We start from the raw sequence: 23,239 nt of genomic DNA on the forward strand, positions 1-23,239 counted from the left end.
AACTGAGTAAGAAGTTGTAAATATGGCTCTAGTAAATTTTGTATAATCTTTTCTAAGAATGTTACCTACTGTTTAGATTTTTCCCAATTTGTTTTATCATTTACCAACCTACCCCTTCTATCTCTTGTGAAGGGGATTATTTGAAAGTGAAATATGACCTTGTCATTGTGATCTTAAATAAGTAGCAGTGCATTTTCTAAACTCAAGGAAATTCTCATATATTTGTACATCTGTGCACACAATACAATGATCAAAACCAGGAAATATAAGATTGACATAAGATATTATTTGTACCATAATTCATATACAACTGATATCAACTGGCTAAATAATGTCCTTTAAAGGATTTTTTTTTCTTCCTCTGTCTTAGATTCAATCTAGGTAATGAATTTCATTTGGTTGTCATGTCTTTAGTTTCTTTTCACTGCTGGAACCATTCCTTAGTCTGTCATTGTTTTATTATGATCTTACCATTTTTGAAGAGTATAGGCCAGTTACTTTGTAGAACATCCCTCTCTGTATGTTTATCTGATGTTTCCTCATGAATAGATTCAAGTTTGAATTTTTAGTAGTAATACCACAGAAAGGATGTTGGAATGAACAAAGGATGTTGTATCTTTAGTTCATCATTTAAGAAGACATGGAATGTACCTCATTCCATTATTGTTGAGGTTAACTTGAGTTACTTGGTCATGGTATGACAGGCAGGTTTCTCCTCACAGGGAGGTTTTTTTTTTTTTGGTACCAGGGATTGAACTCAGGAGCACTCAACCAGTAAGCCACACCCCAGTCCTATTTTGTATTTTTTTTAGTTACAGGATCTCACTGAGTTGCTTGGTGCTTCACTTTTGCTAAACTCGGAATCCTTGCTCAGCCTCCTGAGCTGCTGGGATTATAGGCTTGCACCACCATGCCCAGCTTTTGAGGAATTTTAATCAGATAATACAAACTTTAAAAATAGAGCTGAAGGAATCAATAATTTTGAAGGACAGTTTGCAAGATAAATAGGTCGTTCCATCTTTTTAACTCTAAAATTGGCCCTCCGGTCAGTGCCAGACCATAAGAAAAAACATGTAGCAGGGTGCAGGGGCGCACACCTGTAATCCCAGCTACTCAGGAGACTGAGGCAGAAGGGTTGCAAGTTTGAGACCAGAACAGGAAACTTAGTGAGACCTGTTTCAAAAATAAAAATTAAAGCAGACTGGGGACATAGCTCAAGTAGTAGAGTGCTTGCCTAGCATGTGTGAGGCCATGGAATCAATCCCCAGTACTGCAACAAACAAACAAAAACCAACGAACCAACCAAATGTACCTGGACTGAGGTAGTGTGGTCATGTGTAGAATTGCTTTATCTGACTGGATTTTGTTTTGTGCAATTGCGTTGTATCACAAATAAATAATTTGTCTGGTCTTTGTCCAGGATTCCTTGCATAGAGCCTTTAAACCCCTAGGATTTCCCAAGTAATAGGGAGTATCTTTGTACCCTGATTCCTTTGGGTCACATCTGATTTTATGCTGAGAAGATGATCCAGGATTTGGGATGGTTACCAGATGGTAACTAGAGATTGGACTTTGAGGCAACTTGACATCCAACAAAGAAGGGACCTAGAGATTAAGTTACCAATCACATCTATACAATAAAAACTCAATGCAAATTCAGGACACTCAGACTCAGTAGAGCTTCCTGGTTGGTGAATATATTGACATGCCAGAGGGTGACATACCTAAATTCCACAGGGACAGCACGTGGAAGTTCTGCATTCGAAACCCTCTTAGACATCATCCTATGCATTTCATTTTTGACTTCTTCTAATCTTTACCCTTTATAATGAATCTATAACCCTATGTATAGCACTTTTCTGAATTTTGTGAGTTGTTCCAAGAAATTACTGAACCTGAAGGGGTCATGGGAGCCCCCTGGATTTTTACCCAGTTGGACAAAGTACCTGGGGACACCAATCATTGCTGGCATGGAAAAAGTGAGGATAGTTTTGCATACTGCCCCCTTAGACTTGTGGGTCTCTATTTAACTCTGGATAAAGTCAGAATTAATTGCAATACAGCAGTTGGTGTCAGATTAGGCTTCTATGGAGGGATATTGCATACGATATATAATAACATTTGAATTTGATAAGAACATTTCAATTATGAATAGTGTGTATACATGCACACATTTATATGTGTGTGTGTATGTATGTATATATTTATATATATATATATATATATGGACAATGAATTATGTCTGTATGCCTAGATATGTAAATGTGGGTTATGTATGTGTGGTTCATAAAATCCATCAATGAAACTTTAAGTGAAAAATTATTACATTAATAATTTCATTTCTCTTTAATTCTTTAGACAAAATTTAATTCTTTAGATCCATGATTACATTAGAAAATTCTGATCTTCCATGTTTACTTTTTAATGATTCACCATATTTGGTCTTGCTATTTTATTTAAGGAAAATGATTAGAGCTTGGTAGGAACACTTCTAAGGAGTTTACTCAACCATGGTTGTCCTGGCTAGGTTGTTTTCATGCATGATAGACAGTAATCTGTATTCTACTAAATGAAAAGGTTTCTCACTGAAGGAATGAAGCAAACACTTCCACACACTTATATATTTTTTAGGTCAATGGGTGAGTATTATAAAAAGTTGTTCAAGGATTTCCACAGATGGTAACCATTGAAGAAGTGTCAAGTTTGCTATCATGTCTCTGCAAATGATGATACTCAAAACCATCTCAGGAAGATACTGTTTAACACTAAAGATAAAAACTATTGTGAAATCTGCACTTATCCAATATGCCCTTTTTTCTCAGCCTTTATTGTTAACCATGTAAATAAAAATTGGTGCTTTAGACTTCAGACTTCTCTCTGGAATATGAAAGAGTGAGAGCCACCAAGGGCAGCCAAGGTCAGAGGCAGTGGGCAAGGGTTAGCTCACTGTTGAGGGAGGGAGCCTTCTTTAAAATATCCCCCCTATAGGGAGGTATTTACTAAGACAAATTCACGGCATTTGTGAGCTAAGACGATGTGGATGAAGCTGTATCTGATTTTGTAACCTAGGTTTAGACTCTCAGGAGTGTTTGGGGCCTTATTTGCTGCCCAGCTATTTTCAGTGAACTGATGAAGTAATGAATAACATTCTTGATCTGTTGTCTGTGAAAACTGATGGGAAGCCTGGAATAGAGAGAGATTTCTCTAATTGGTTTGTGAAGGGAAACGAAGGGAAGATATTAAATACCTACTCTGTGCTAGTCAGAATCACCATTTAATGCTTAACCCAAGCTTGTGAAGGAGTTTTATTCAATTTCTTTTTCCTTATTAAACAAATATTTAGCGAGTGCCTTCTATGTGCTAGGCCCCATGCCAAGAGCTGGGAGTTCAGAGGTCCTTGCCTTTTTTAAACCTTAAGTTCTCATGTATTTCTTCATTCATCCCTTTAATCAAATTGTAATAAATTTGGAGTCATCTAAGAAGGGACTAAAGTACATAGCAGGCAGGGTAAAAGGAAAAAGAGGAAATGATCTTCTTTCTTTGCCTTTTCACCTGAAGCAAGGGAATGTGGAGGAGAAAGCATTGCAGACCTGCTCTGGTGTTCTAACTGCCCATAGCAGACCTCACAGTCACCTCTGTTACCTGAAATACTTGGCCTCTGAAAGTTGCCTCTTAATCACACTCCAGTGAACTTTATTGCAAGATCGGCTTGTCTATTTCATGGGACTGATCTCCTTCCAGACTTGAGATGGGAAATGTCAGCCTCCTGTCAACATCTCTAACATTTAATTCTTGGGATACCGGAGACACTCCAAGAGAACAGGCAGGAATTGACTGCATGTACACATCATTCTTTCCAATGATGATGGGTGAGGGGAGTCTCCACTGTTTTTGAAAAGCAAAGTAGGCCAATAGAGGACATACATCAGAAATAATTTCCTTGCTCAAGGGTTTAGTAGGCATATTTTAGACAGAAAGCATTATATATTTGGGGGGAAAATTCAAGTGACCTTTGATCCAAAAGCCTAAGAAAGAAATTCTTAGAGTCTCAGATGTCAGAAAGGACCAAGCATTCTTATCTTTGGAGACCCTGGGCTTTAATTCTTTAACTAACTGATATCAAATTTGCTAATACAACAAAGGTGGCATTTGCCCAAATGGGTATGAATTAGAACGTCATGAACGTGATACTCTGCAAGGACATTTTTGCAGCTCCATTGCATCACTGTGTGGACGTCTTTTTCAGATTCTTGACTGTACCTGAAAATGCATTTCTGCAGAAGTCTGTCCTTTGGCCTGTTCGATGTGGTAGTGAGGGGACGAGTATCACTTTCATGTTAAATGATCCTGCCTCTGCCATTAGGTTTGGATGTGTGAACTTGTCCTGTGATTTCACACGCCTGGATGCTCTGAAGCTGACTCATAAGAAATTTTTGAGGTTGTTTGCTATGCCACAAAGATTCATCCCAAAGTCTGGCCAGCACACAGGAACAAATGCTTTGATCTGATTAGCAGGACTCACTGTAATTTGTGGTGTTCTAAAATTAAGCTTGGTGACAGTATCCAAGGGCAGAGGTAGAGACACACAGACAGGCAGGGAACAGGTGAAGCAGAACTGAGGGAGAGCTGCCATTTCAAAACTGATATGAAAAATGTCCAGGATGAGCTTATGGAGGACTTGAAAGGGGATGGTGGTGATCTTATAAAAAGGCTGGGAGAGGGAGGGAGCTGTTTTCTCAGGAGACTGAGACCTAAAGAGATTGCTCAGGAGATACTGTATTTGTCACAGCAAGAATAATCAGTATGTTGGCATTTGGACTCCAGTGACAGGGATGAAAATGAGATTTCGTGAAAGACATATCAGAGTCAATAGGCAGGAGCTTGACTCCAGCAGAAAGGATGAAACAACCAAATTGAGACAATTTGCTAAAGAAAGTGAAATTGCCAATAATTGCATCAAACTGAGTGCATCCCTGTACTGGGGGGTGGGGGTAGGAAAGGGGTACTCAGCAGAAAGAAGGGTGAGCTCAATCTTCATTGTGTTAACTTTGAGCAGCTGGTGAGGCCTCCTGGGGAGAATGCTGAGAGACAGTTGGATAGATTGCTGCCCAGAGGGAGACAATGTCTTGAGATTTGTATGGCCGTTGGATCCAGCACACAGACCTACCTTTTCTTTTATAACTTAACATAACTTAACGTGACTCAACGTGACACTCTTATCCTGTGCTACTGCTGCATGTGTTCAAGACTGAGCCATGGGTGAGAAAGTTTATGGAATTTGCACTTGGTGACACATTTTGGCAAAGCTCTAATACATAAATACAAGAGTGGAATCCATGGCTTGCTTGAGGCCAGCCTGTATGTGACTTCTGAATTTCTATTTATCAAAAGGTTATGACTTGGTGCAGCTGCAACAAATTGGATGCATTACTATTTGCATGTCAGCCAGAGAATGCCCATCTTACACAGGGCCACTGACAAGTGTCAGATCATGATAATACCAATAATTCTTACATTTCCAAGGCAAGCATATGGGAGAACTCAAAATGCATCAAATAATCACTCATAAAATACTCTAATAAGGTAGGAAAGGGGAAGGAGCGATTTTCCTCTATTATCTTGAGGGTGAAGACACAGGTTAAGTGAATTGCCCAAGGTCAAACAAGAATGACAACTGGACTTCTTCTCACCTATCATGAAAACTGGATTTTCTTAGACATGATCTTATTTCTTGTATGAATAATGTGCATTGAAACCTGTATTTGGAGACCACCTGCTCAATCCAATCTCAGGGAGCTTCTAACGGGCATTAAATGGGAATAGAACCTTTCTCAGGGGCCAGAAAGATCACTTCTTAGAGGAAAATAAATCCTTAATAGGAAACATACCCTGAGGCTGCTGGGGGCCTGGGGAATACAAGGTCTCTGGGTGATGTTTGAGTCAGTTTTCTTGTACAAACACATGGGCATGCACTCACAAGCAGTTACACAGTTTTTTCTCCCTAAAATTGTTTTAAAAGCTCATATAGAGCTGTAAGAGTCAAAGTCACATGTAGAACCCCAGGATCTCATTTCATATGCTACCTTAATGGTTGCTTGAGAGTCAATTAAAAAAAGCTTTCTACAGGACAGAACACTGAGTGCAGAACCATGAGAAGGAAATAGAAGGGCCCATCACCAGACAGACATGTGAATGTGGAGCTTAAAGAGAGGAAAAATGGCAAAGTGCCAGAACTTAGAAGAACAAATGTTGCCTTTTAGGATATAGAGGCCTGGGGCAGTGTTAATGGTTTATAGAAAGGCCACTGTGCCAGTAATGGTCATTGTCTAAATTGGATTCAATTTAGCAGTAAGGCAGTAACTAAATGCTATGATCATTTCTGAACATAGACTTTAATATACATATATTCGAAGACAAGATCATTATCCCAAAATCTTTTTAGAAAACAGTACTGTGTGATTATAAAGGAAGATAGTATTTTCATTATTTAAATTAGTTTTCAGATACTGTTTAGGGCCTTTCTCTTGGAATCACTTCCTTTAATCTTCCCCAACTCATGCCTTATCTACAATTTTATATGAATAATATGTCTTGAGACTCATATTAAGAGGCTACCTGCCTGATCCAACCCTGAAAGGCTATTGTACATGTTAAATAGTAGTTAGCCTAATACTATATCTTTATGGTGACAATAAATTTATTTTTATGGGAAAATAGATCTTTCATTTAAACAAAAAAAATAAAGCTGGTATTCCAGTTCTTATTTGATCTCTGGGGAGAAGGATGTCTCCTATTGACTATTGCAAAGATGTGCCAGAGGGTAATAGAAATCTTGCACATATTAAAGTTTAGTTTCCAGAGAAAAGTCTCAAAATTCATTAGTTTTTATATTTATTCTTTTGTCCTTTTTTGTTATTTTTTAAGGGTATTTAAGAAGAATAGAGCCTCCATCACAGTGAGTCCACTATTTAAGAGCCCTTTGCTGTAAAATGCCAAACAAATGGGAGAAAAGTGAAGTTAGATCTTCCAGAAGTTTTCAATGCCTTTGGCACTTCATAGAATACATGTAAGGCCATTAACATTGTCTTCTAATTTTGTACCTCTGTCTCACCTTCCCCTCGCAAATGCTCTTCTGTGGAAGAGTGAGGCTTATATAGTACCTTAGAAAGGTCTGGGGTTGTGGCTCAGTGGTAGAGCACTTGCCTAGCATGTGTGAGGCACTGGGTTCGATTCTCATCACCAGATATAAATAAATGAGTAAAATAAAGGTCTATCAACATGTTAAAAAAAGAAAGAAAGAAAGAAAGAAATGACTGAGCCCAGACTTGCCATGTTTGTTCTGTTGCCCAGAGGGTCAGGACATGGAATCAACTGACTGGGTTTGAATCTCCGTTCCACCTCCTACTCCCTGGGTGACTGTGGACAACTGACAAATCTTTCTGCATCTGAGTTTCTTCATCCATCAAATGGGGAAAATATTAACACCTATCTCTATGATTGTTTGGAGGGTTCAGAGAGGTAACGACTGTGTGGCATAGAACATTTGAGGCTATTTGCTGTGATCACTATATTCATCACAATTTTTAGAGATGCTTGTTTATGGCATCTCTTTCAGTGATTTTTCTCTATCTCTGGAGTCTCTCTGGATTGTGGCTCCCCTTACTTTCCTTGAGAGTGTGTGTTGTGCTGAATCTAACTAAACTTCAAAGGTTATAAACAGTTGCTTACTTAATACATAGCATTGAAAATACCAACAAATAGCTGGTCAAAGGTCCCTTGTCAAAGTCAATGTTTTCTCTTCAGTATCATAATGAGGAGTTCATTGATAAACCACGGCTAAGTCTAACTTTGACATTTGTGTAAACACACTCAGGCCCACTCACATGTGGAAGATGCCTTTTGAGGGCTGGAAGAAACTCCAAGTAAATTTCTTGAGCAATTGGATCATAAGCCACCAAGTGTGTGTTGGTGTCTTTGTGTCACAGTGCAACCCCCACATAGGTGCTGTGGTAACCACATTCTTTCTTGGAAAAGAACAACGGTACGAAAAGTGCATTCTGTGGATGGATTTTATGCAAATCCATTGTCAAAGTGTTGCTGCACAGAGCTTCTTCAGAGCCAGCTGAGGAGTGGGAGGGTTTGCTTTCACCTCTCAGGACCCCTGCCCCAGCTTGCCCCTCTCATTCTCACTCGCTCAGTGCCCCCACCCCCCATGGCTCCTCAGAAAGTACCCAGGGCTCTACATCTGTTTTGATCTCATTATCCCATCAAAACCGACTTGCTTTCTGCCCAGCCCCCTAAGGATTCTGCACTCTGCTAGAAATAATCTGATAAACTAAATAGAGTTGTCGTGGCATATAGTCTGTGTGTGTGTGTGTGTGTGTGTGTGTGTGTGTCTAAAAGCAGAGGTCTCAGAGAACACTAATGATTGAGTCTGTTAAGCTCCTGGATTTAATTTACCTTTTAGCAAATGTCTGTGATGACTTAATATAAAAGAAAGAATAATATGATAATCTAGAGAATCATAGTATCAGGATCAGTATAGGAAACTTATTCACTGAAGTTGTTTCTACATCTCTCAGGTCCTATGACAGCTCTACAACTGGTTCAATTAATGTGTTGACTTTGAAAACAGCATTAGACATCAAATGTGGCATATGTCAAGTCGAAAATCCTGGATTGACTTAGGCTTCATGGCTACTGGTTAAATTTTTGAAATGTCCTCTCTTGGAAGAGACATTAAAGATGTCCAGGAGTCACTGTGGATAGTGCCAGAGTTGTGATGATAGACCAGGGTGTATAGTCTTGATTCTGTATTAGTATTATTGAGTAATGTGACAGGTACCGAACAGCAACAGAGACAGTGCTGCCCCACATACCTCTCCCAATTCCCAGCATCCAAAGGGAGTAGTTTAGAGAAATAGTAGGCTGCCTTTCATCTCCTTCAGCTAAAGTTCAGAATCATTTACTTAGACCAATAGGTTTTAAGCCTTAGTTCTGAATTTTACTAGTTGAAAGAGTTTGGATAGGTTATTTAAACTTAGTTTCCTAATCTGTAAAACGCAGATAGTAATATCATGTTAGCTTTCCATTGCTTTAACAAATCTTTGAGATAACCAACTTATATAAAGAGAAAGAGTTTATTCTGGTTCACAGTTTTGGAGGATTGAGTCCATGATTAATTGACCCCATTGTTTTTAGGTCTGTGATGAGGCAGCCTTTCATGGTGAGAGCATGTGACAGAGCAAAACTGCTTATCTGAAGGTTAGGAAACAAAAGAGAGAAGGGACTAGGGCACTAAAATCACCTTTTAGGGCATGTCTCCCCATTGATCTAAGGACTTCTCAGTAGGCCCCATATCTTACAGGCTTACTACCTCCCAATAGTGCCACCCTGGGTCAAGTCTTTAACATAAGAGCCATTAGAAGACACTTAAGAGCCAAACTATAACAAATATGCAGCCAGGCACGGTGGCACAAGCCCAGCGACTTGGGAGCCTGAGGCAGGAGTTCAAAGCCTGCCTCAGCAACTTAGTGAGGCACTAAGCAACTCAGTGAGACCCTGTCTCTAAATAAATAAAATTCAAAAAAGGGCTGTGGTTCAGTGGTTAGGTGCCTCTGAGTTCAATCCCCAGTAACAAACAAACAAACAAATATCTAACTCAGTGTTGTCAAGACTGAGATAGTACAGGTAAATTGCCTGGTGCACTGTTACGCATTCCTGTAGTGTTCATTTCACGTTCCAGATAGCCAGTTCCCTCATGGCAGAAATGAGACCTGGGGAGATTAAATGATATATGTAGCTCAATGCTCATATTCCATTGTATCAGTGAACTGCATTTTACAAATTATGGCAGATTGGACAAAGTTAACCCCCAGCAAAGTCCATTCTCCATCATGTACTTTCCAGGAAGACAGAGGACATGATTCACTCCACAACAAGTTCTTCTCAGGTCTCAGGAGACGTGAGCTTTCAGGCCGTCAACTTCTAACAAATTATGTCCAACACAAGTATGGTAATTTTGTGACAATTGTTCCTCTGCTGGAAGTTGAGATGAGACGACCAAATATATAATTTTCGTGTTTCAACTTTCCTGCACCACATTATTATCTTTAAATAGAAAATAATGTACAAACAAAATGGTTAGGTACCCTCCCCCCACCCCTTTCCTGTTAGGTCTCTTCAAAACTCTTAGTCTTCCTGCTGTCTAGAAAATGCTGCTTTCAGATATTAAGGGCCAAAGTTTTAGTTGGCTTTCTTTCCCTTTCCTCTTGTTATTTACAGGTGCTGATTCTGAACGCAAAAATTCCAATTTACTAGTGTAATTACCCAATTTATATGCACAAAGGTGGGCTGCCAGTCACAAAAATTAATGCAGCCCCAAATGCTGCAGGTAAGGCCAGTACAAATGTGATTCTCACTTAACACATTCAGACCTGGCTGGAAGCTCCACCGGCTGAATTATTTTAGTCATGCCACATATCTTAATTTTATGTTATACGTATGTGGTGGCTCCTAACCTGATTATCCACAGGGGAATCTGATTAGATTTCCTGGGCAGTGGATAGCTTCAGTGGGTTCTTTGGAAGGGTGAGGTGATGGCTGCTGTAATATTTGCAAAATGAATAATGGGTGAATCCCAAGGTCTGGAGGACATATGAGGAGGGCTTTGCCATTGAAGCAGTGAGCATTCTGGGAACAGGGCCTGGAGATGTGAAAGGGAAAGGTGACTTAAGAGTCTGAAATTGTGGAAGAAAATAATACAAGAGGTTCTTGACTGAAGAGAGAGGTGATTTAAGAATTTTTTCTAGGCAACAAACATTATGCTTGGTAGGGCATGGTCTTTAATGGCAGGGACCACAACTCATTCATTTCTTTGTTTCCTGTAGTGTTTTATACAGTATTTGACTTGAGTGCATAATTGGTTGATAAAATATTTGGCGGATAACCAAACTGAATGACATTGGTACATTTGAACAATAGAATCATCAGGCAAAGCAGGTCCAAGATGGTTGGTGTCAGGATTTTAGTAATGAAGGTTTACAGAAGTTGACAATTTTAACTATGCAAGATGACCAGTTAATAAAGGATATGTAAAAACATCATGTTCCAAGGAATGTTTTTCTCTGATAAATTTCTATTTCCCTCTCTTACTTGATCTGATTGGTGCTATTTGGGACACTGGCTCTCCCTCATTCTACTGCTTTGTTAACAGCAAGAGAATGCAGAGCTGAATGTCTATCTCTAAACCCTCATCAATGCAGCTGTGGTAGGAGGCAGGAGGAAAACCATTTTACCTGGGAACCACATGGTTGGACACTTGTAAAGTCATACTCATGAAGTGCTATTAAAGGAGGACATCATTTCTCCTGGATGCTATTCTGCATCTGGACTGTGCTTGCTGGTGTCCAGTGATGACAGAGGTGACCTGACAGTTCATCAAATGACTGCAGAATAGATGCCATAAGCCTGAAGTTATGCAACACTCCTATCTGCTCCCAGTTTCCATCTATTAAAAGCTGCTTGACACTATAGTAAGTTTCTATCTTTGTTCCTGGCAAACCTTTTTAAGCTCTTAAAACTACTTACCATTTAGGTAGGCAAGAATCCAAAGAGTGAGGCTTGAAATAACCATGACTACTGGATTCATGTGTCGAGTGGCCAGCAAAGAGGAAATGTCCCCTTTCCTCCTTGTACCTTTCTCTCAACTCTTTTTTTCCCCTTTTGGTTCACTGCCATGTGGCTGTAGTGCCTCTCATTTATTCAACAATCTGTATAAATTTAACATCAAATGATTAATGATTTCCCTGCCAAATTTCAGGAGACAATTGCACTAAAAATCCTTTAATACCAATAACATATTTAAAAGTCTAATTTAATGGTAACATGCATGGCTTTTTGATTCCTTTTGATTTGCCTTATTTATTTTTTTCATCAACTTAGGAGATTTTTCAGCTGTAATCTTTTTTGATTCTCTTCTGACTCTCCATGTATGGGCATCCTTGACTCCTTTTAGAAGGGAAACATGGTAATAAGAAAGGATAAAGTACAGAACATCAGAATGTGCCCTTTTTGCTCTGGCAAGACAAAGATGTTAACATGACTGGCAGTGTTAAAAGCAAGCTCACAAACTGGCCTGTTTATCTTCACTGGTCATGTTGCAGGAATTTTCTCTATCCCACTTTCCTGATAGGGAAAGTGAATTCCAAACATGGTGCCAATACTTTGAAGCTTATGGGGAAAAATAAATACTTTAGTATCTGCAAATAATCCTTTATTGCTATAAGAAAAATATATCTATTAATAAAATAAAAATTAGTGTGCAAATATTTCCTGAAAGTGATGTAGTAAAAATGACACAGTGCTTCATACAAAGACTCCCACCTCTTTGTAAGTGTCCTGAGTCACTACAAATATTGTATGAACTTCAGAGAAAACTCTGTAGGACATGAGTTCATCCATTATGGACTCTGGGAAGTAGAGACTGAGCAGAGGAATTCCCAGCTCTTATAAACATTTCATCTCACCTCAGTTTGTGAGGCTATTATCAAAAAACCAAAACAAAACAGAGCAAAAATGTAACAAATTTCTGATGAAGATGTGGAATAAAAGGAACTCATATATTATTGGTGGGAATGTAGATTTATATAACTATTATGGAAACAATATGGAGATTCCTCAAAACAACTAAACAAAGAAGTAACATACAATCCAGAAATCCCATACTGGCTGTATTTCCAAAGAAATTGAAATCAACATGCCAAAGAGACACCTGCATGATCATATTTATCATAGCACTATTCACAATAGCTAACAGCTATAGAATCAGCCTGGGTGCCCATCATCTGATGAATGGTTAAAGAAAATGTGGTATTTTATATACAATGGAGTTATACACAATTGTTCAGTCATACAGAAGAATAAAATCCTTTCATTTTCAGAAAAATGGGTGGAACAGGAGGGCATTATGTTAATTGAAACAACCAAACACCAAAAAGCAAATAATGCATGCTTAAAAAACTGTACTGGAAACTAGAATAGTGATCACTACACATTGGGAAGGATGCATGTGGGAGAGGGGAGAAAGAGAATGGAGAAAGGGTGGTTGGATTTGATCAGTGCATGTGGATGCATGTATGAAATCAAATAGCAAAAAAATTAAAAAACAAAAAAACTAGAGAGAGGCAGTGTCTTTCATCACATTTGCTTCTTTCCTTTGTTTTCAGAGCGTGGCATAATAAGAAATACGTATATTTGGTCTTTGTCCCTGGTTTCTGTTCCACAGTTCCTTTTGTTATTCATAGGGAAGCAATTTTGATCACATTTGAGTTGATGAAAATGAGGGAATCTGGGTGAGGGGGGTGCTAGATAACCTCAGATGGGTCTGTTCACCAGAAAGACCAAGTAATGAGAAGATTTGAACTTTTAAGCCCATCTAGGAAGGGGTTGTGGTAGGGCTGCAGATCCAGTTCTACTTTGTTGAATAAGATTCAGTAAGTTTTGGATATGCAGAGTGCACAGAAGTGCTGAGAGGGTGGGGAACCCAGAGAGGGCATGGAAGCTCTAGCACTCCATAGCTGCCTCTATCCACCTTTTCATCTGACTCTTCATTTGCATCTTTCATGATATCCTTTGTAGTAGGTCACCAAATACAAGTGAAGTGTTTCCCTGAGTTCTGTGAATGAGCTGTCCCAGAAAATTATTGAACCCCAGGAGACACTGTATGAGACTCTAATGACATCTGAAGTGGGGGTAGTCTTGTGGGAATGAGCCCTCAACCTGCAGGTCTGACACTATTTCCAGGTAGATAGGTACCAGATAGAATTGAATTAGAGTATACTCTGGAGGATTGATTGATGTATTGATGTAAAAAACAAAACAGAACAAAACATGTATCTGGTCACAGAAGTGCTCTCATCACAGAAGTGATGAGTGTGAAAGTAGAGCAAAAAAAAAAAAAAAAACAAACAAAAAAAAAAAACAGTGTAGTGTGCTGGGCACAAATGTGTACACCTATAGTCCCAGTGGCTTGGGAAGCTGAGATGGGAGGGTCTCAAGTTCAAACCCAGACTCAGCAAAAGCGAGGTGCTAAGCAACTCAGTGAGAACATATGTCTAAATAAAATACAAAATAGGGTTAGGGATTGGCTAAGTGGTCAAGTGCCCTTGAGTTCAATCCCTGGTACCCCCCGCCAAGAAAAACCAAAAACCAAAAAACAAATTTTTCCTTAACACAAAGATTCTGAGCAAAGGAAGAAATGGAATCAAGTAATTCTGTTTTACTTGTGTCACCTAGTGTATATAAAATTCAGTGCAGTCAGTAACATTCATTTTTGAAGACTCTAACAACAAGAAAGCTTAAATGAACTTTATTTATAGGTTTGTAAGTGGTAAAATATTAAGTCTTAAATATCCACTCCTCACTTTTCTTCCTTTTCACCACTTCTTTTATCTCTCCTTCCTTTCTCATCTACTTTTGTTGGACCTTTCCTAGGTAGCGATAATCCTTGGAAGACCAAAACCTGGCTCAAGTCATTGAACATGGACAAAGACAATCTGGCCCGTGGAGTGAGACAAGTAGAATGAGGATGCTGGATGGACAAGGTTAGGGGTCAGGGTGGAAATACCAAGATGTATGACCACCTGGTGGTAAGTTGAGGCAGAATGTGATGATGTAACAGAATGAAGTAGGTTCTCCCTTGGTGAGTGCAAAGCCAATAAACACAACCAGAAGATAAAAGGGTGAGGAAAGTTTTATTACTTGCAGTCAGTAAAGACAACTTGGGATAACTCCCAAAGCAAAGACTCCCTGAACAAGGAAAGCAAGGAGATTTTACTGAAGAAACTCATATATATTCATACATGAAAGGCTCATCAACACATGTAGAAGTGGGCCCATTCCTGAGCATGCTCAGTTTGAGGTAATATGTCACATGTTCAAAAAATGGTGGACTGGAATGCCTCCTGGTTGGAAAATTTAATAGATGTCTAATCTAGTTCATCTGAAAAGAGTCAGAGTGACTCAGCAATTTTGGCTGGTTCCTTGTAAATTTCTCTGGAGGGCCTATGTGAAACAACAAACAAACCAACTTTGGAGGAATGTTAATAGTTATTTTAAAAGGCAGCAGCTCTCCCTTTATCCCCACTCTGCAAGCATACATGATTGTCCCTAAAAGTTCCTGCCTAACCAGTAACAATAACTGTTATAAACAGCTTGCACAAAGACAAAGTTGAGGGTCTTCAGAAAAGGAGAAGGCAACATCCTGTACATTTATTTTTTAAAAATGGTAATACACAATTAGACTGTGGCTCAACATGCTCAGAACCTAAGATTAGTTAGCAGCAGCAGATACTGAGCAAACAAGAAAACAAAACTCACAGTGCTGATTTTTGGCACAATCTCGTTGTTTTAATTTTACATTTTTAGCAAAGGGTATGCATGTTTTTAATTTTATTAGTAGTTTTCTTGTAGCAAGAAAGGATTATTTGCAGACACAAAAGTATTTATCAATACTGACCTTAGACTAGCAATTCACTTTCTCTAATCAGGAAAGTAAAATAGAGAAAATTCCTCTTTATTCCTTTTGTTATTGCAAATGTAATCATAACCTAATAATTAGCATCATCATGATACTAGACATTGTGATCACTTATGTATGTCAGATGCTTTAATGACAGAATCCTACTTAATGTCCTCATTTTATTGATGAGGAAACAGAAGCTCAAATAGTTTAATTTGTCCCAGGTTCCAGGACACTTAAACCAGGGCTATCTAGCATGAAACCCAACCACCTCCAATCTCACCACAGTGCTGATAAGGAGCCCAGCCTCAGCTCACACTGAACCTGTCTCCATGCACTGAATGTTCAAGACAGCCGTTGCCTGACTTTCTGCCTCTAACCTTCCCCTAATCTTCTGACACTTTCACCTTAATGGGTTGATTCTTGATTTTCAAACTTGTCTCTTCTCCACTGTACTTAAAGTGAATTTTTTTTTTGTAGTCATTTTTCTGAAAGTAAATTTTTGATATAATTTGAGGGAAAGACATTGTGAAGATACTAGAAGCCTCAAGTGACCAGGGCCAGGGGCACCAATGAGAGGCCAAAAAAGTGTAGAAACAGAGACCCTGAAGGAAAAATTTATGCTTCTCAAATTTTCTAAGTCAGCTCTTTTTCTGACTAAGGAAATTTTATCTCCTAGACCCAGTACTGAACTTAACACTGGGATTTGAGGCATGTAAACAAGGAGAAGGAAAAAAAACAAAACAAAACAAACAAACCAACAAACAACGACAAAAAAAGAAACAAGGAGAAGGAAGAAGAGGAGGAGGAAGAAGAAGAAACCAGAGAACATTTGAATAAAATATTTGGAAACTTTTTTCCCTCAGAAGTTACCAGAATTTATTATTTTACCTTTTTTCTTTTTGTGTTGTCCTATAATTTATATATTTATTAAAGAATTAATTACTGTTGTAAATAAAAACACAGTTTATGCATTACCTTTTTTAATTGAATGGCATCTATTAGTTGAAAATATAAATGGTAGTCTATAGGTACATTTGCAGAAATGCAGGATCTGTAGAGGAAGTCCCCAAATTTTGTATTACATTAACATTAAAGCAACTCTGTATGTTTTAAAATGTTCACCTTGTTGGCTTTGCAGGTATTTTTATGAGGAATATAAGTTAGGACATAAGTAATATGTTTGAAAACTGGTACCCTCTGAGATTGTTACACTTGAACTTGGGGAAACAGACTGATTTATTTGCTGGCTTTCTAAATAGAGGAACATTTGAAACTACTAAATGTATTGAAGGTAGTATTATGAGATTAGTAAATGAAAAATTTTAAATTCTATAGATCTAGCAGTATCTTTAGATGGAGTCATAAAAGGCTTATGCTAGTTAGAGACAACTGGGGTTTGCATCATTTAAAATAATGCAATTAAGAGTTAGGGGAGGTTGAAGGATGAAAGCAAATCTTCATCTGTAAGACTAAAAATGCATTTTCTAAATGCATATTTATTTCCTAACTGTAATACATGTTCATTACATGTGGATACGAAAAATAAAGAAGAATCTAAAGGTTTTAAGAGAAGCACTCACAATCGTCACTTAAAGGATTTTCAGGGGACAATATTGAAAAACACATCCTTCTACACAAAATAACTACTTTGGAATCATTCTAACTATGCAATTTATAATCACTTCTATTTAGTATTTTATCTTTTGCATTTACCATAATACTAACTATACATAAAAATATGAATTTTGAAGACTGAGTGGATTGTTATCTTTTGGATGTGCTAAAACTTAATATTACAAATACTTTATGTCACTCCAGGTTTGCAATTTTTATTTAGTATAACTAACCCTTAAAGAACAATCTTATTTATTTACCTTTAAGTTTAAATGTGTGTTTGTGTGTAGATAAATAAATAGATGGTTTTCTTGGAACATTGTCTAATAGAATTATTAGGTCAAAGATTATGAGCATTTTTACAATCCAAGTTTGGATTTTCGGTCACTTTTTCAAAGTCATCCATGCCAGGAGCTGATGATTTGTAGCCAGTCTTCTTTGGCAAGGGTGGACCATCATAATGGGCAATTCCAATTTATGATGGGTATTGTCCCAATTGGCAGATACAAGCTCTGTGAGTTTGGCAGCAGTGGGTTCCACCCAGAGCTTATTCTACCTCCACCTGCCCAAGGTTCATTATGGACCCTGGAGGAAGGCCCATCCATCCACAATGAACTCCTAGTGGGCAGAGGAAACAATGGTGGCTATTGAGATGCTGGCTGGATGTGCCAACTTTAGGCAGACAACTGTGTCTCTCTTATTCAGTTCTCCAGCTGCCCCTGTATATCCCAAAGTATCATTCACCCCTCAATGTCCTTATCTGGTGGGGCAGGGGGCTGGGAGAAGGATAATGAATGTCTACTAGATGAAGCAATTAATCTCTAGAAAAATAACTAACGTGGGAAGAGTGTCTGTATAAGATGCTGTATTCTATTTTTGGCAAAATGTGAACATCTATAGATAAATTGCGCTGTCTACAGCACATCCAGATTTTACCACCTGTGAATTTAATTGAGTCAGTACCTAAGTACCAATTTAGGTAATATGCTCATTTATAAAGTTGGTGCCTGTGATTTATCCTTACAATAAGAGGTATTTAGTTTTCTTTTGATTTTCAAAGTTAGGGGGGAAAAAAGGTAAAAAAAATGGTTATCTTAGTTTAGGCTTGTTTAAGGTTTAAAGAAGGGCAGTGACCTTGGGTCATTGGTCACTTTTTGCATGTAGCAGGTTTCCTCTGGGTCACAAGAAAGTGTAGGTTGGTCTGTTTCCAATTATTATGTTTTTCTCAGGACTGGAGAGAGCCAGTGTCCTGGTAGCTGTTGGTTCTCCAGGCCGCCCTCAAACAGCAGCTGAGTGAAATCCAGGTATACTCAACAACACAGAGCCATGAGTTAAGTCATAGATTTGTTTGGGAATGAAGCAGTTGGCAATGATTATGGTTAAAAAAATCATGCATTTCATAGTTACAATTGCACTCAAAACTTGCAAAGGAAGCACTATTATGCTTAGGAAAGACAGTCCAGACCCGGAAGCACAGTTTATCTCTTCATGGTTTATATTGGAAGGTAATAGATTCTGGCTATGGACTCCCTGTAGGGACAGCTGGTGTCTCCTTTATCTCTCTATATCTGCAGAGTCCAGCCGTTGGCCTAATCTGCACAGTGATTGTAAATTCATGGGAAAGGGCCTAAAAATAACAATTTTTTCCCCCTGGCACTCAGATTTGTCCTAAGGAAAAAAAAAATCTGAAAAGAGGTGCCTCTACCAACTAATTTTGATTATCCATCCACTGAAGAAGTGTACTGACTCCTGCAGCCCATTTTTTTCCCTAGAGTGAGTATGTGTATCAAAATTAAAATGAGAGCATCTTTTCTAAACATATGCCTATTCCAGGTCCTCTTTTTGTAAAACATCACAGAGAATCCTCTTACCCATTGTCACTGAATTAAAAGCATCATGGGAGATCTTTTGTCTTCTTTTGTCTTTCAGTAGTTGAAGGACCAAATCACCAGGACTGATGAGATTGCCTCCCTTGTTATTAAAATCATCATTGTCATATCAAGTATTGGTGAGCATGGAAGGAAATGGGTTCTCTGAGACACTGTAAATATGAGTGATACTTTCAGGATTGTTTGTAATAGAAAAATTTAAGTCATCCTAAATATCTATAATCAGGGAAGAGAATTAAATGTACTATTTATATCTGCCTTATATAATACTTTGCAAATGGTAGATCAATCTATATTGATACTGGAAGATCACCTAGATGTATATAGTTGAAATGACAAATGATTTTGAATAATATGTATAATATGATAGCATCTATAGAAATCTATTCACCAAAAATATGTATTTGTGGTCTGTGTACTGGTGGTGTGAATGCATTCACATGTGTGTGTTTTGAAGAGAAAAGTCTAGGAAAGCACAGAACAAAATGGATTAGTCTGCTGGGCATCTTAGAAGGGAAATTAGGTGTCCATGGGAGGGTGTGGTCTAGGGGGGATTTCAACTTTATTTGAAATGTATGAAATTTAGGTAACTAGTACTTACTTATTACACACATGTATATATGTGTGTGTGTATATATATATTCTGTTTATTCATTACCTTTTATTTACTTTTTTTGGTCCTGGGAATTGAACATAGTTATATAAAACACAGTGCTCTACCACTGAGCTACATCCTTAGAACCCCAGTTATTTTTTTAGTGATTTCCTTTATTACAGAATATAGCATTTATTACTTATCTATTTATTTACTTATATATTTTTAAAAGGTGAAAGAAAAGTTCGTTAGAGCAAGACATACAGCAAGCACTCAATAGGTGTTGTAGATATTGTTAATTGGCTGACTGACTCCCTACTCTCAGTGTTTTCTTCCAGGACTGATTGTATCCCTGATCACAGAACTTCCTTTTTGTCAGGCTGAAGTTTTTCCCATTTAAGCTTGAGTTTATGTTTTTTTTTTTTTTTCTAGTTTGCCCTCCTGTTGGGTATTTTGAAAATTCAAAGAACGTGATCAACATTTCCTGCTGATTGCTAGACCTGTAACAGAACAGGCCTGCTTTACATTCCACCTGCCTCCCCTTCTCCCTGGGTGGGGAGGAAGTTCTCAGCTTCCAGATCTGGCTGCTGCTGGATCACAGTTGTACCCACTAGTGATTTTGTCCATTGACTCTGCTGAGTTAATTTGAGCACTCATGGACAGAATCTGTCCACATCTTATCAAGAGAATACAGGAGTGGTCCCTGTTGGCATTGGGGAAAAACTGAAATTTATTTTTCCTTTTAAAAGTGATTGACTCAGGGAAAAAAATGTCCACATCAAACGTGAGCTGTCAAACTATTCTGTGCACAATTAGTTCTCTGCAGGTTGCTGCATATCAATACATACGTGCAAATTCAGAGGTTTAACAACACAAGCCAAACATACTTACCTACCCGCAGTGGGGGGAAAATGTTCACAGTAGATGATATTAACTGTCGAACCAAGTTCATTTTAACACATGAAAACAGCTGTCTTAGTTTTCTCACAAGTCAGCAGCCTGCAGAATTCTATTACCTGAATCAAATTTAACACAATTAAAAAAAAAGCGATGAGCTTTATGATGAGAGACAAATAGAATCAGAAGATTCCAGCTCAAGGCTGGGGGCGAAGGCAGGGGAGAGTAGGAAGAATCTGTTGGAAGCTATTCATAGAAAAATTAAGTACCCCCTGCTTTAAATTTCACTATTTGGCCCTGTTCATTTTGATGTCATCCTAACATCAAATAAGGATGTTAGTCTCACCCCAGCCCCACCAACTGAACCCCAGGAGAATGCTGCATTGAGAGTTGGCACTGAATTCTAGAAACTTTCTCTTCTTGGGCAATTTCCTACCATTTAAAAAAATGTCTTTCTTAGGTGGTTTTCATCTACACAAATTGATGAAAAACATATGCTGAATAGAATGTGGTACCAGAGAACAACAGAGGAGACAGCAGTCATTGAGAATAAAACATTCACTCTCAGCCCTTCTGCCTCAGACTTGCTGGAGATCCACTTCCAGCCCATGACCTCTCTCCCAGCTGCAGGTCTTTATGTCTCCAGGTGAAGCACTATGATCCTAGTGCCTCAGCTGGGAAACTTCTCCTTTTCAGGGAGCGTAAAGGCCGCCTCTAACTGGGATTGGCCAGTATAAGTCCTCACTGGTTCCAGATGGAAGGATTCCCCAAGGGCACCCAGTCCCTCTCCCCATACCTTCCTCCATCCACAGTGTCCTTGAGAAGTCACAACTCCACTTCTTCCCCAGTCAGTGTTATTTAAACTCTAAGGATACATCCTGCCTGTGAGTATTTAGAACCCTACAATTACTTGTTGGGTCAAATTTCTCCCTCTATTAGTTGACAATATTTCACTTTTCCACATCTTTTTATAAGATACTGAATCATAAACATGTAGTCAGTTGTAAGTTCAATGTGTGTCTCCATTCCCAATATATCTGAAAAGAGAGTTGAGGACATTCAAACTTTATATGCTGGAAGCGAGACAAGCAGACTATTAGGCCCAAACTGTTGACAGGGATTCTGATGGCATGTCTGATTGCAGAGTTCATAAGCAGAAGAGGTGTTGTGGCTTTGTCCATCCTTTCCAGTGCCACACTAGAGACGCTGCTCTGACCTACACTTCTTATACATGTGGTATATTCTGGGGCCTCTTTTAAGATTTCCCTGCTTCTCCTCTTTTGTTATCTCACCCACATCTTTGCCCAGTTCCTGGTGTTGATCCACAATAATATTAACATTACATCTCATTTTAATACACAGAAATCCTTTATGACAATTAGCCTTGCCACCTGAAATGGGTTGAACTATATCTTCTAAAAAGATCTGTGCATATTCAAATCCCCCATACCTGTGAGTTTGACTTTATTTGGAGATAAGGTCATTGCAGATGTTAAGATGAATCATATTGGTGTGAGATAGGCCAATATGGTGGCTATTCTTATAAGAGAAAGAAAAGAGACACAGACCCTCACTCAGAGGAAAGAAGCCATGTGACTACAGAAACAAAGGTGGAATGATGCAGCCAGATGCCAAAGGCATTTGATTGCTAGCAAACACCAGGAGCTAGGAGAGAGGCATGCATGGAGATTCTCTTTCCAAGCTCGAGGAGGAACCAGCTCTCTTGTCATCTTGGACTTTTAAACTCCAAAACTGCGAGACAATAAAATTGTGTTGTCTTAAACAACCAGATTGTGGCAATTTGTTAACGTAGCCCTAGGAGACTCACATAGCACCCAAGTTTCACCTGTACATTCCTCCCCTGCTTGACCCACCCATATTAGAAGTTCCACTGTCCTCTACATCTACCAGGTCTTTCCTCAGTCACTGTGTCCCCAGTTTTCTGTATCTTCAGGGTCCAGCACTGGGGGACACAGAGGCAGCTGAGGCATTTGCTCCACACATGGAGAACATTTAGCTGATCAGGTAAAATACGTACGTTGAAGCTAAGTACAATAATAAAATAGTCAAGTGCAGATTATCTAATATGATTTTGATGCAGTTTTTTCCCATAAAATTTAAATGTTTGTGGTGAGTATTGGAACCAGGGGCAATTAGTGGGTGTGAGTTTAGCAAGGTTTTGTGCCCCAAAGGAGAGTGTCAGACGTAGCCTGTCTCTGGTCATTTTATCTAAGGGTGGGATCTCCAGCATTCCATACAGAGAGAACACTCACATTAGATAGCTCCTTCCACTGTGAACTGTGATGGAGTCCATGGTCAAATATTAAGGCTTCAAACTTGTAGGTTAAAATTTCCTGTCTGTGATGGAGCTTGAGGAAATTGGAATGCATTTCCATTTCTGCCTTTAGTTTTCATCTTGCTCTCTTCAACTCTCTTTAGACAGTAACCTCCTTCCCTGACTTCTGTTCAGAGAAGCACTGTACAATTTTTTGTATTTTCCCCCTGTTATTTGTAGTGCTAGTGGCACTTTAGGAGTCATCTGTAGTCATATTTAGAAGGAAAGAGCTGAATGAAGGAATGAGCATACGAAGTGAGTAAAGGGAAGACTTAGAAGCACTCGATATACTTCTGGAGGTATCTTAACCCAATATCCTTCCCAGGGTTACAGAGTCGGGAGAGGTGTCTTGTAAAGCAATGCTCCCTGGTATTCAAAGAGGACTC

Source organism: Sciurus carolinensis, chromosome 12 (assembly GCF_902686445.1).
Source record: "Sciurus carolinensis chromosome 12, mSciCar1.2, whole genome shotgun sequence".
In the NCBI taxonomy this organism is placed as follows: Eukaryota; Metazoa; Chordata; class Mammalia; order Rodentia; family Sciuridae; genus Sciurus; species Sciurus carolinensis.